Source organism: Erinaceus europaeus, chromosome 1, assembly GCF_950295315.1.
Source record: "Erinaceus europaeus chromosome 1, mEriEur2.1, whole genome shotgun sequence".
NCBI classification, from domain to species: domain Eukaryota; kingdom Metazoa; phylum Chordata; class Mammalia; order Eulipotyphla; family Erinaceidae; genus Erinaceus; species Erinaceus europaeus.
Genome location: NC_080162.1, coordinates 116,583,327 through 116,594,963, shown reverse-complemented (window position 1 = coordinate 116,594,963; position 11,637 = coordinate 116,583,327).

The following is an 11,637-nucleotide window of genomic DNA, read 5'->3' as shown; positions in this document are numbered from 1 at the left end:
TTCCCTTTTGTTGCCCTTGTTTTTATTGTTGTTGTTGATGTCGTTGTTAAATAGGACAGAGAGCAATGGAGAGAGGAGGGGAAGACAGAGAGGGGGAGAGAAAGATAGACACCTGCAGACCTGCTTCACCGCCTGTGAAGCGACTCCCCTGCAGGTGGAGATTTATTCCCTTTTGTTGCCCTTGTTGTTTTATTGTTATAATTATTGTTGTTGTCATTGTTGGATAGGACAGAGAGAAATGGAGAGAGGCGGGGAGGATAAAGGGGATAGAGAAATATAGATACCTGCAGACCTGCTTCACCACCTGTGAAGGGATTCCCCTGCAAGTGGGGAGCCCGGGCCTCAAACCAGGATCCTTACGCTGGTCCTTGGACTTTGCGCCATGTGCACTTAACCCGCTGCGCTACTGCCCAACTCCCAAAGTAGTTTCTTTCTTCTTTCCGTCCTCCTCCTCTTCCTTCTGATATGACAGAGAGGAACTGGGGGTGGGGGGAGATGGTGGCACATCTGTTTAAGTGCATGCATTACCAAGCACAAGGACCTGGGTTCAAGTCCCCAGTCCTCACTTGCAGGATAAAGGCTTCCCAAATGGCGAAGCAGTACTGCAGGTGTCTCCCTGTCTCTATCTTCCCTTCCCTCTTAATTTCTCTCTGTTCTATCTAATAAAATTAAGTTTTTTTAAAAGGAGAGAGGAGTAGGGAGATTGATACCTACAACAGTGCTTCACTGCTCACAAAGCTCCCACCCTGCATGTGTGGGCAGTAGGCTAGAACCTGGGTCCTTGCTCATAAAAATGTGTGCACTTGGGAATCAGGCGGTAGCACAGCAGGTTAAGCACATGTGGTGCAAAGTACAAGGACCAGCATGAGGATCCTGGTTTGAGCCCCCGGCTCCCCACCTGCAGGAGGTGAAGCAGATCTGCAGGTGTCTATCTTTCTCTCCCCCTCTCTGCCTTCCCCTCCTCTCTCTGTCCTATCCAACAACAACATCAACAATAACTACAACATAAAAAACAAGGGCAACAAAAGGGAAAATAAATAAAATAAAAAAAATTTAAATGTGTGCACTCAACAGGGGCACCACTTCTTGGCCCTGATTTTTTTTAACCTTTCTTTTTTTAATTAATTAATTAATTATTGGATAGAGACAGAGAGAAATTGGGGGGTAGATAGAGACTGAGAGAGACTTCACTGCTTGTGAAGCTTTTCCCCCTGCAGGTGGGGACCAGGAGCTTGAACCTGGTTCCTCATGCAATGCAGTGTATGCACTTAACCTGGTGTGCCACCACCTAGCCCCTTTTTTTTAAGCTTTCTTTTTTTTTTTTTAAGATTTAATTTATTTATTAATGAGAAAGATATGAGGAGAGAGAGAAAGAAACAGCCATCACTCTGGTACATGTGCTGCCGGGGATTGAACTCTGGACCTCACACTTGAAAGTCCAATGCTTTAGCCACTGCGCCACCTCCCGGACCACTTTTTTAACCTTTCTTATGGAGCTCAGTCAGTGCTTTCCTGCCGTTGGTCCCATCCACAAACCTGGTTAGCAGGAGACTACAGCTGGCAGCTTCCACTGTCTGCAGGTGATCGTAGGGACCATTTACTGATGGAAAATCTTCGCCATGGCTGTCACCTCCTCGTATGGAAAAGCAGTTCTCCTCAATGGACGTCCCAGGATCCCAGTGATGGATCCCATCAGAGGAACTGGTGTCATCACAATGAGTCCACAGTGGGGTGGGAATCCAGTGCAGCTGCTTGAGTCGAGAGCACAGCCTGCTGTCTTTCTAAAACTTTCTGGCACCAGGGTGGTTGCTAATCTTAGGAAATGTAATTTGGGGTGGGGGAGATAGCATAATGGTTATGCAAACCAACTCTCATACCTGAGGCTCCTAGGTCCCAAATTCAATCTCTCACACCACTATAAACCAGAGCTGAGCAGTGCTCTGGAAAAAAAAATTTTTTTAATGTGATTTTAATTTGATCTTATGCATCTTGAAGGGAGAGGAACTGAAGAATGGGCCAAGGATGGAGATGAGAGAGAGGAAGTATGCTCAGTCTTCCAGAAGGTGCTTCCATATGGTTTCTTGGGCTAGACTCACTGAGAATGGTGGTTTCCCACTTCTTTCTCTGTCCTGTTTCTCTTCTTCCTCTTTATCTTCCTCCTTCCAATTTCCTTGTCTATTGTAGATTTCTTCATTTGCTTAGAGAAGACGGGGGTGGGGAGAAGAAGAGAGGGAGAGAAGGAGGGTGACTCTTTCGGCAGTAGACAACAAACATTTGGGTGAAGATGTTGGGCCCTGAGCCTGGACCGTGTGTGTGTGGGGGCTTCCTACCCATGAGCTGCTCTCCTTTCCCAGGAATAGTTTTTTAAATGGGCACTGATGTCAGCCTTCCTTAAGATGAAAATGACTCTTCCATTTTGACTGCTTCTAGGAGTGGGCTGTGTTTCTGAATGAAAAACAATGTACTGGGGGGACTGTGAGGTAGCACAGCAGGTTAAGTGCATATGGCACAAAGCGCAAGGGCCAGTGTAAGAATCCCAGTTCGAGCCCCCAGCTCCCCACCTGCAGTGGGGTCACTTCGCAAGCAGTGAAGCAGGTCTGCAGGTGTCTATCTTATCACTTCCTCTCTGTCTTCCTCTCCTCTCTCCATTTCTCTCTGCCCTATCCAACAACGACAGCTATAACAACAATAACAAGGACAACAAAATGGGGAAAATGGACTTCAGGAGCAATGGATTTGGAGTGCAGGCACTAAACCCCAGCGTTAACCTTGGAGGCAAAATAACAGTAATAATAATAACAACAACAATAACAATAATAGTAATGTACCGGAGCAGCTTACAGGAACTAGTATGGTGTGTTGCAGGAAAGTAAAGGACTCTGGGAAGGAGGAGAACAGGGCTTTCATGTCCTGAAGCAGGATGGTGGGAAAGGCCCTGGGCTGGGGGTGCTTTGTAGACCCCTGTTATGAGGAGATGTGAAATCTTATCAACATTACTGTAAACCTTGAATTTACCAATTAAACAAAAAAATTTATAAATACTGGAGTCGGGTGGTAGCGCAATGGGTTATTTGCGCATGTGGTGCAAAGTGCAAGGGTTGGCGTGAGGATCCCGGTTTAAGCCTCAGGCTCCCCACTTGCAGGGGAGTCGCTTCACAGGCAGTAAAGCAAGTCTGGAGGTGTCTATCTTTCTCTCCCCCCCTCTGTCTTCCCCTCCTCTCTCAATTTCTCTCTGTCCTATTCAACAATGACGACATCAATAACAACAACAATAGGGAGTCGGGCTGTAGCTCAGTGGGTTAAGCGCAGGTGGCGCAAAGCACAAGGTCGGCATAAGGATCCCGGTTCGAGCCCCCGGCTCCCCACCTGCAGGGGAGTCGCTTCACAAGCGGTGAAGCAGGTCTGCAGGTGTCTATCTTTCTCTGCCCCTCTCTGTCTTCCCCTCCTCTCTCCATTTCTTTCTGTCCTATCTAACAACGACAACATCAATAACAATAATAACTACAACAACAATGAAAAACAAGGACAACAAAAGAGAAAATAAATAAATAAAATATTTTTAAAAATAACAACAATAAAAACTACAACAATGAAACAACAAGAGCAACAAAAGGGAATAAATATTTTTTTTAAATTTATAAATAAGAATTTTAAAAATATATCCATAAGGTGGTCCAGGAGGTGGCGCAGTGATAAAACTTTGGACTCTGAAGCATGAGGTCAGGAGTTCGATCCCCGGCAGCACATGTGCCAGAGTGATGTCTGGTTCTTTCTCTCTCCTCCTTTCTTTCTCATAAATAAATAAAATCTTTAAACACACACACACACACACACACACACACACACACACACACACACACACACACACACACACATATCCATAAGCTAAAGAAGGGAACAAATGGGTTGACGAGACAAAAGACAAAGTGGTTCTGCAAAAATGCTCCTGCCTTGAGGGGCCGGGTGGTGGCGCACCTGGTTGAGCGTACATGTTACAGTGCACAAGGACCCAGGTTCAATCCGCCGGCCACCACCTGCAGAGGGAAAGCTTTGCGAGTGCTGAAGCAGGGCTGCAGGTGTCTCACTGTTTCTCTCCCTCTCTATCACCCCCTTCCCTCTCAATTTCTGGCTGTCTCTATCCAATAAATAAATAAAGATAATTTTTTTAAAAAATGCTCCTGCCTGAGGCTCTGACGTTCCAGGTTCAATCTCCAGCACCACCATCGGCCATGGCTGAGTAGGGGTCTGGTATCTCTGTGTCTTTCTCATTAAAATAAAATAAAATGTCAAGAGGAGGAGAAGAACATAAACAAACAGCACGAGATGAAGGGGTAGAATGAAGAGCAGTGGATCACAGCTGAACAGACACAATTTGAAAATGTCAACACTGAGCTGCTTTTCAGCAGCGTCCTCACTGACCTGTGCACGGAGCCGGGAGCCTGGCGAAGTGGCGGCCACACCGCACTGCGGAGTCCTGAGAGGGGACCGTGCCAGCAGCCCCAGACCAGGGGTGGAGGCACAGTGGACACAGGCAGAAACTCGGGACACGCACTGAGGGTAGCTGCCTGAAGAGCTTGCAGTGTGTGGGAATATGGCGCACAGGCCATGACGCGACCCAGGGTGGGCGTGGCCTGTAGGGGCGGGGCTCGGTGGGGGTGGCGCACAGCCTGTGACGTTGAGGGAGTGGGCGTGACCCGCACAGGGCCCTGTCAGAATTTCTTTTTTTTTTTTTTTTTTTTTTTTTTATTTAAATTTTTAATTTAAGAAAGGATTAGTGAACAAAAGCATAAGGTAGGAGGGGTACAACTCCACACAATTCCCACCACCCAATCCCCATAACCCACCCTCTCCCATGCTAGCCTTCCCATTCTCTAGCCCTCTGGGAGCATGGACCCAGGGTCGTTGAGGGTTGCAGAAGGTAGAGGGTCTGGCTTCTGTAATTGCTTCCCCGCTGAACATGGGCGTTGACTGGTCGGTCCATACTCCCAGTCTGCCTCTCTCTTTCCCTAGTAAGGTGTGTCTCTGGGGAAGCTGAGCTCCAGGACACATTGGTGGGGTCTTCAATCCAGGGAAGCCTAGCCAGCATCCTGGTGGCATCTGGAACCTGGTGATTGAAAAGAGAGTTAACATACAAAGCCAAACAATTTGTTGAGCAAACATGGATCCCAAGATTGGAATAGTGGAGAGGAAGTGTTGGGGAGGTACTCACTGCAAACTCTAGTGTAATCCTGCTTTCAGGTATATATTTTGCAGTAGTTTATGGATACGTGTGCGCATACGCTCTCTCTCACAGAAACTGGTGTATGTCTAGGTTATGGGACTTTGTTAGAAAGTGAACTACCTGAGATGAAATTAGAGTGTACTATAAAAGGAAAGGTCTCACCCGAGTAATGAAGCTGAAGGGTTGTCATTCCACACGTGAAGTCTCTGGATACACTCTGAGGTGAAGCATGTTGAGATGGCAATCGTTGCTTTGGTTAGGTTGTGATCGGCGGATGCAATATTATTTGGTATGGATTGGGAGAAGCATACGGGAAAGTGAGCCCTATCCATGGGTGCCAGGACTGGGGGAAGTAGGGGCTCTATAGTGAAGATGTGAGGTTCCTGCTGTCTTAGGGTTCAAAAAGACAATCAATAGTTAATATTATCATCACATTATTTGTTAATTGGGTTAACTTTGAAAAGTCCCTTTGTTATGGTTTGCTGTACAGTACCCAGTATCTTGTATATAGCTGTGCTATTGGAAGCCTCCAATCTACTTGGTCTAGGCTTTTGAGAGAGTCCGCATATCAAATACGTAGCCTATCTATTAAAAAGATTCAGTTTGTCTCCTGAGAACCTTTGAGACATACAATTGATTTCCCCCTCTCATATTAATTAACTACTGATTTATATGTCTACATTTTGCTAGAAGTGTACATAAACACCATTCCCATCACCAAAGGACCGTGACCCATCCCTCCCGCCCATTCCCACCCCCCACTGGCCCAGAAAGCTACATGTCTACCCCTCACCACTGGGTTTTTTCTTTGGTGCCCTACTTACAATTTGATCAGATCCTGCTTTTAGTTTCCCTTTCAGATCTTCTAAGTCAGCTTCTGTTGAAGCTTTTTTTTTTTTTTAATTTATTTCTTTATTGGGGAATTAATGTTATACTATCATGTCATCTGCAAATAGGGAAAATTTGACTTCTTCTCTTCCAATCTGTATCCCTTTAATTCCTTGCTCCTGCCTGATTGCTATGGCAAGAACTTCCAACACTATGTTGAATACTAATGGTGATAGTGGGCAGCCCTGCCTAGTACCTGATCTGAGGGGAAATGCTTCCATTTTTTCACCATTGAGTATGATGTTGGCTGTAGGTTTGCTATATATAGACTCCACTATCTTGAGGAATTTTCCATCTATTCCCATTTTTTGTAGTGTTTTGATCATAAAGGGATGTTGTATTTTGTCAAAGGCTTTCTCTGCATCTATTGCTATGACCATGTGGTTTTTGGTCTTGCTTTTGTTGATGTGGTGGATCACATTGATTTATTTACGTATATTAAACCAACCTTGCATGCCTGGGATAAACCCCACTTGGTCATGATGAACAATCTTTTTAATCTACTGCTGTATCCGGTTGGCTAGAATTTTGTTCAGTATTTTAGCATCTATGTTCATCAGAGATATTGGTCTGTAGTTTTCTTTTTTGGTTGTGTCCCTGTCTGCTTTTGGTATCAGAGTGATGTTGGCTTCATAGAAGCTGGCAGGGAGTATTCCAGTGTCTTCAATCTTCTGGAAGACTTTTATTTTTATTTATTTATTTTTTTATTTTAGGAGGGGTACAACTCCACACAATTCCCACTGCCCAATTTCCATATCCCACCCCCTCCCCCGATAGCTTTCCCATTCTCTATCCCTCTGGGAGCATGGACCCAGGGTCATTGAGGGTTGCAGAAGGTAGAAGGTCTGGCTTCTGTAATTGCTTCCTCGCTGAACATGGGCGTTGACTGGTCGGTCCATACTCCCAGTCTGCCTCTCTCTTTCCCTAGTAGGATGGGTCTCTGGGGAAGCTGAGCTCCAGGACACATTGGTGGTGTCTTCAATCCAGGGAAGTCTGGCCGGCATCCTGATGACACCTGGAACCTGGTGACTAAAAAGAGAGTTAACATACAAAGCCAAACAAATTGTTGAGCAATCATGGACCCAAAGCTTGGAAAAGTGGAGAGGAAGTATTAGGGAGGTACTCACTGCAAACTCTAGTATACTTCTGCTTTCTTACTTTGGTGCCATACTCCAAACTCAATTTCTGCTTTGCGTTTCTACTTTTTTTTTTTTTTACATGCATAACATTCCCCAGATTCCCATTTAGCAATACAACCCCCACTATTTCATTCATCATTTTTCATGGACCTGTATTCTCCCCACCCACCCACCCACCCCAGAGTCTTTTACTTTGGTGTAATACTCCAATTCCATTTCAGGTTCGACTTGTGTTTTCTTTTCTAATCTTGTTTTTCAACTTCGGCCTGAGAGTGAGATCATCCCATATTCATCCTTCAGTTTCTGACTTATTTCACTCAACATGATTTTTTCAAGGTCCATCCAAGATCGGCTGAAAACAGTGAAGTCACCATTTTTTACAGCTGAGTAGTATTCCATTGTGTATATATACCACAACTTGCTCAGCCACTCATCTGTTGTTGGACACCTGGGTTGCTTCCAGGTTTTGGCTATTACAAATTGTGCTGCCAAGAACATATGTGTACACAGATCTTTTTGGATGGATGTGTTGGGTTCCTTAGGATATATCCCCAGGAGGGGAATTGCAGGGTCATAGGGTAGGTCCATTTCTAGCCTTCTGAGAGTTCTCCAGACTGTTCTCCACAGAGGTTGGACCAATTGACATTCCCACCAGCAGTGTAGGAGGGTTCCTTTGACCCCACACCCTCTCCAGCATTTGCTGCTGTTACCTTTTCTGATGTGTGACATTCTCACAGGAGTGAAGTGATATCTCATTGTTGTCTTGATTTGCATTTCTCTGACAATGAGAGACTTGGAGCATTTTTTCATGTGTTTCTCAGCCTTTTGGATCTCTTCTGTGGTGAATATTCTGTCCAATTCCTCCCCCCATTTTTGGATGGGGTTATTTGTTGTCTTGTTGTTGAGTCTGGTAAGCTCTTTATATATGTTGGTTATTAAACTCTTATCTGATGTATGGCATGTAAAGATCTTCTCCCATTCTGTGAGGGGTCTCTTGATTTGGGTAGTGGTTTCTTTTGCTGTGAAGAAGCTTTTTAATTTGATGTAGTCCCATAGGTTTATACTTGCCTTAGTCTTCCTTGTAATTGGATTCGTTTCATTGAAAATGTCTTTAAAATTTATGCGGAAAAAAGTTCTTCCAATATTTTCCTCTAAGTATCTGATAGTTTCTGGTCTAACATCCAAGTCCTTGATCCACTTGGAATTTACTTTTGTATTTGGTGAAATACAGTGATTCAGCTTCATTCTTCTGCATGTTTCAACCCATTGTTTCCAACACCATTTGTTGAAGAGACTCTGCTTTCCCCATGTAATAGTCTGGGCCCCTTTGTCAAAGATTAGATGTCCATAGGTGTGGGGCCTTCTGGAAGACTTTTAAAAGTATAGGTATTAGTTCTTCTTTGAAGGTTTTGTAGAATTTGTTTGTAAAACCATCTGGTCCAGGACTTTTATTTTTGGGGAGATTTTTGATAACTGTCTCAATTTCATTAGCTGTGATGGGCCTGTTCATGTTATCTACTTCCTCTTTTTGGAAGTTTTGGAAGTTGGTAGGTGTCTAGGAATTCGTCCATTTCTCCCAGGTTTTCTAGCTTGGTGGCATATAGTTGTTCATAGAAGCCTCACATGATGAGCAAGTTGTGGTATATATACACAATGGAATACTACTCAGTTGTAAAAAAAATGGTGACTTCACCGTTTTCAGCCGATCTTGGATGGACCTTGAAAAAATCATGTTGAGTGAAATAAGTCAGAAACTGAAGGATGAATATGGGATGATCTCACTCTCAGGCCGAAGTTGAAAAACAAGATTAGAAAAGAAAACACAAGTCGAACCTGAAATGGAATTGAAGTATTACACCAAAGTAAAAGACTCTGGGGTGGGTGGGTGGGTGGGTGGGTAGAATACAGGTCCATGAAAAATGATGAATGACATAGTGGGGGTTGTATTGTTAAATGGGAATCTGGGGAATTTTATGCATGTACAAACTATTGTATTTACTGTTGAATGTAAAACATTAATTCCCCAATAAAGAAATAAATTATTAAAAAAAAGAAAGAAAGAAAACACAAGTCGAACCTGAAATGGAATTGGAGTATTACACCAAAGTAAAAGACTCTGGGGTGGGTGGGTGGGTGGGGAGAATACAGGTCCATGAAATATGATGAATGACATAGTGGGGGTTATATTGTTAAATGGGAATCTGGGGAATGTTATGCATGTACAAACTATTGTATTTACTGTTGAATGTAAAACATTAATTCCCCAATAAAGAAATAAATTATTAAAAAAAAAAGAAGCCTTGCACGATATGTTGAATTTCTGCAGTGTCTGTTGTGATAACTCCTCTTTCATTTAGTATCCGATTTATTTGGGTCTTCTTCCTTTTTTGTTCTGTGAGTCTAGCTAAAGGTTTGTTGATTTTGTTCACTCTTTCGAAGAACCAACATTTACTTTTGTTGATCTTTTGTATGGATTTCTTATGCTCAATGTTATTTATTTCTGCTCTAACTTTAGTGATTTCTGTCCTTCTGGTTGCTTTAGGGTTCCTTTGTTCTTCTTCTAGGTCTTTAAGATGTGCATTCAGGCTGTTTGTGCTTTTTCTTGTTTCCTAATGTGTGCTTGTATAGTCATGAACTTCCTTCTCAGTACTGCCTTAGTTGTGTCCCAAATATTTTGATAGCTTGTGTCTTCATTTTCATTGAACTCTTGAAACATTTTGATTTCTTCCTTGATTTCCTCTTTGACCCAGAGGTTGTTAAGAAGTGTACTGTTGAGCTTCCACATTTTGGGACTATTACTAATCTTTTGTTGATTGTTAAGTGTTAGTATAGTTCCACTGTGGTCTGAGAAGATGCTTGGGATGATTTCAATGCTCTTGAACTTGCTGATGCTGTCTTTGTGGCCTAACATATGGTCTATCCTTGAGAATGACCCATGTGGATTTGAGTAAAATGTGTATTCCAGTTTCTTGGGATGAATGACTCTGAAAATGTCCAATACTTCTAGTTTATCTATCTCTTCATTTAGCTCCCTTATGTCTTTATTGATTTTTATGCCTGGATGATCTGTCAAGTTGAGAGAGTGGGGTGTTGAAGTCCCCAACTATGATTGTGTTGCTGTTAATATATTGCTGTAGCTCTTTCAGTAGACCTTTGATGTATTTAGATGGCTTCTCATTGGGTGCATAGATTTTAATAATTGTTAAGTCCTCTTGATTGACTGATCCTCTGAGCATTAAGTAGTGTCCATTCCTATCTTTTTAATGTTATCTATTTTAAAATCTATCGTGTCAGTTATAAGAATAGCTGTTCCTGCCCCTTTTTGTGGGCCATTGGCTTGTATGATAGTTTTCCATCCTTTCACTTTAAGTCTGTGTTTGTCTTGTTGAGTTAGGTGAGTTTCCTGTAGACAGCATATTGTTGGGTTGTGTTTTCTGATCCATCTTCCTACTCTGTGTCTTTTAATAGGTGAATTCAGGCCATTGACATTTATTGATATCAAAGATTGAAGATATTTTAACGCCATTCTTGTAGAGTTTTGGAGTGTTCTGATATATGTCCTATTTATGATGGTCTGACAGTTTATAGAAGACCTTTCAGAACTTCTTTCAGGGCAGGCTTGGTGATAGTTGATTCCTTCAACTGTTGCTTGTCTGAGAAGGTTTTGATGCTTCCTTCTAGTCTGAATGACAGTCTAGCAGGATACAGTATTCTTGATTGAAAGCCTTTCTCATTGAGCACTCGATAGATATCTTGCCATTCTCTTCTGGCCTGTAGTGTTTGTGTTGAGAAGTCTGCTGCTAATCTTATGGGTTTTCCTCTGTTGGTGACTCTTTGTTTTCTCTTGCAACCTTCAGGATCCTTTCTTTATCCTTATTCCTTTCCATTCTAAATATGATGTGTCTTGGTGTCTTTAGGTCTGGGTTAATTCTGTTTGGGACCCTCTGGACTTCTTGAACTTTCATGTCTTTGATGTTGTCTAGACTAGAGAAGTTTTCAGCTATTATGGCCTGAAGAATGCTTTCTTCCTCTCCCTCTCTTTCTTCCTCTGGTAAGCCAATAATGCATATATTGTTTCTTTTGAAGTCATCCCATAGGTCTCTGTTGTTGTTTTCAGCATCTCTTAATCTCTTTTTGAGATCTCTTACTTCTTTTTTACTTGTCTCTAATTCATCCTCAATCTTGTTAATTCTGTCTTCAGCCTCATTGATTCTATTCTCTCTGCCCTCTACTATTTTCTGGAGTTCATCTATTTTGTTTCCCTGTTCTGATACTGGTTTAGCTTGTTCAGCTAGTTGTGTTCTTAGCTCAGCTATTTCAGCTTTCAGCTCTCTAATAACCTTGAGATAGTTAGTGTTTTCTTCCAGAGTCTCATTTTTTGTTCCTGTA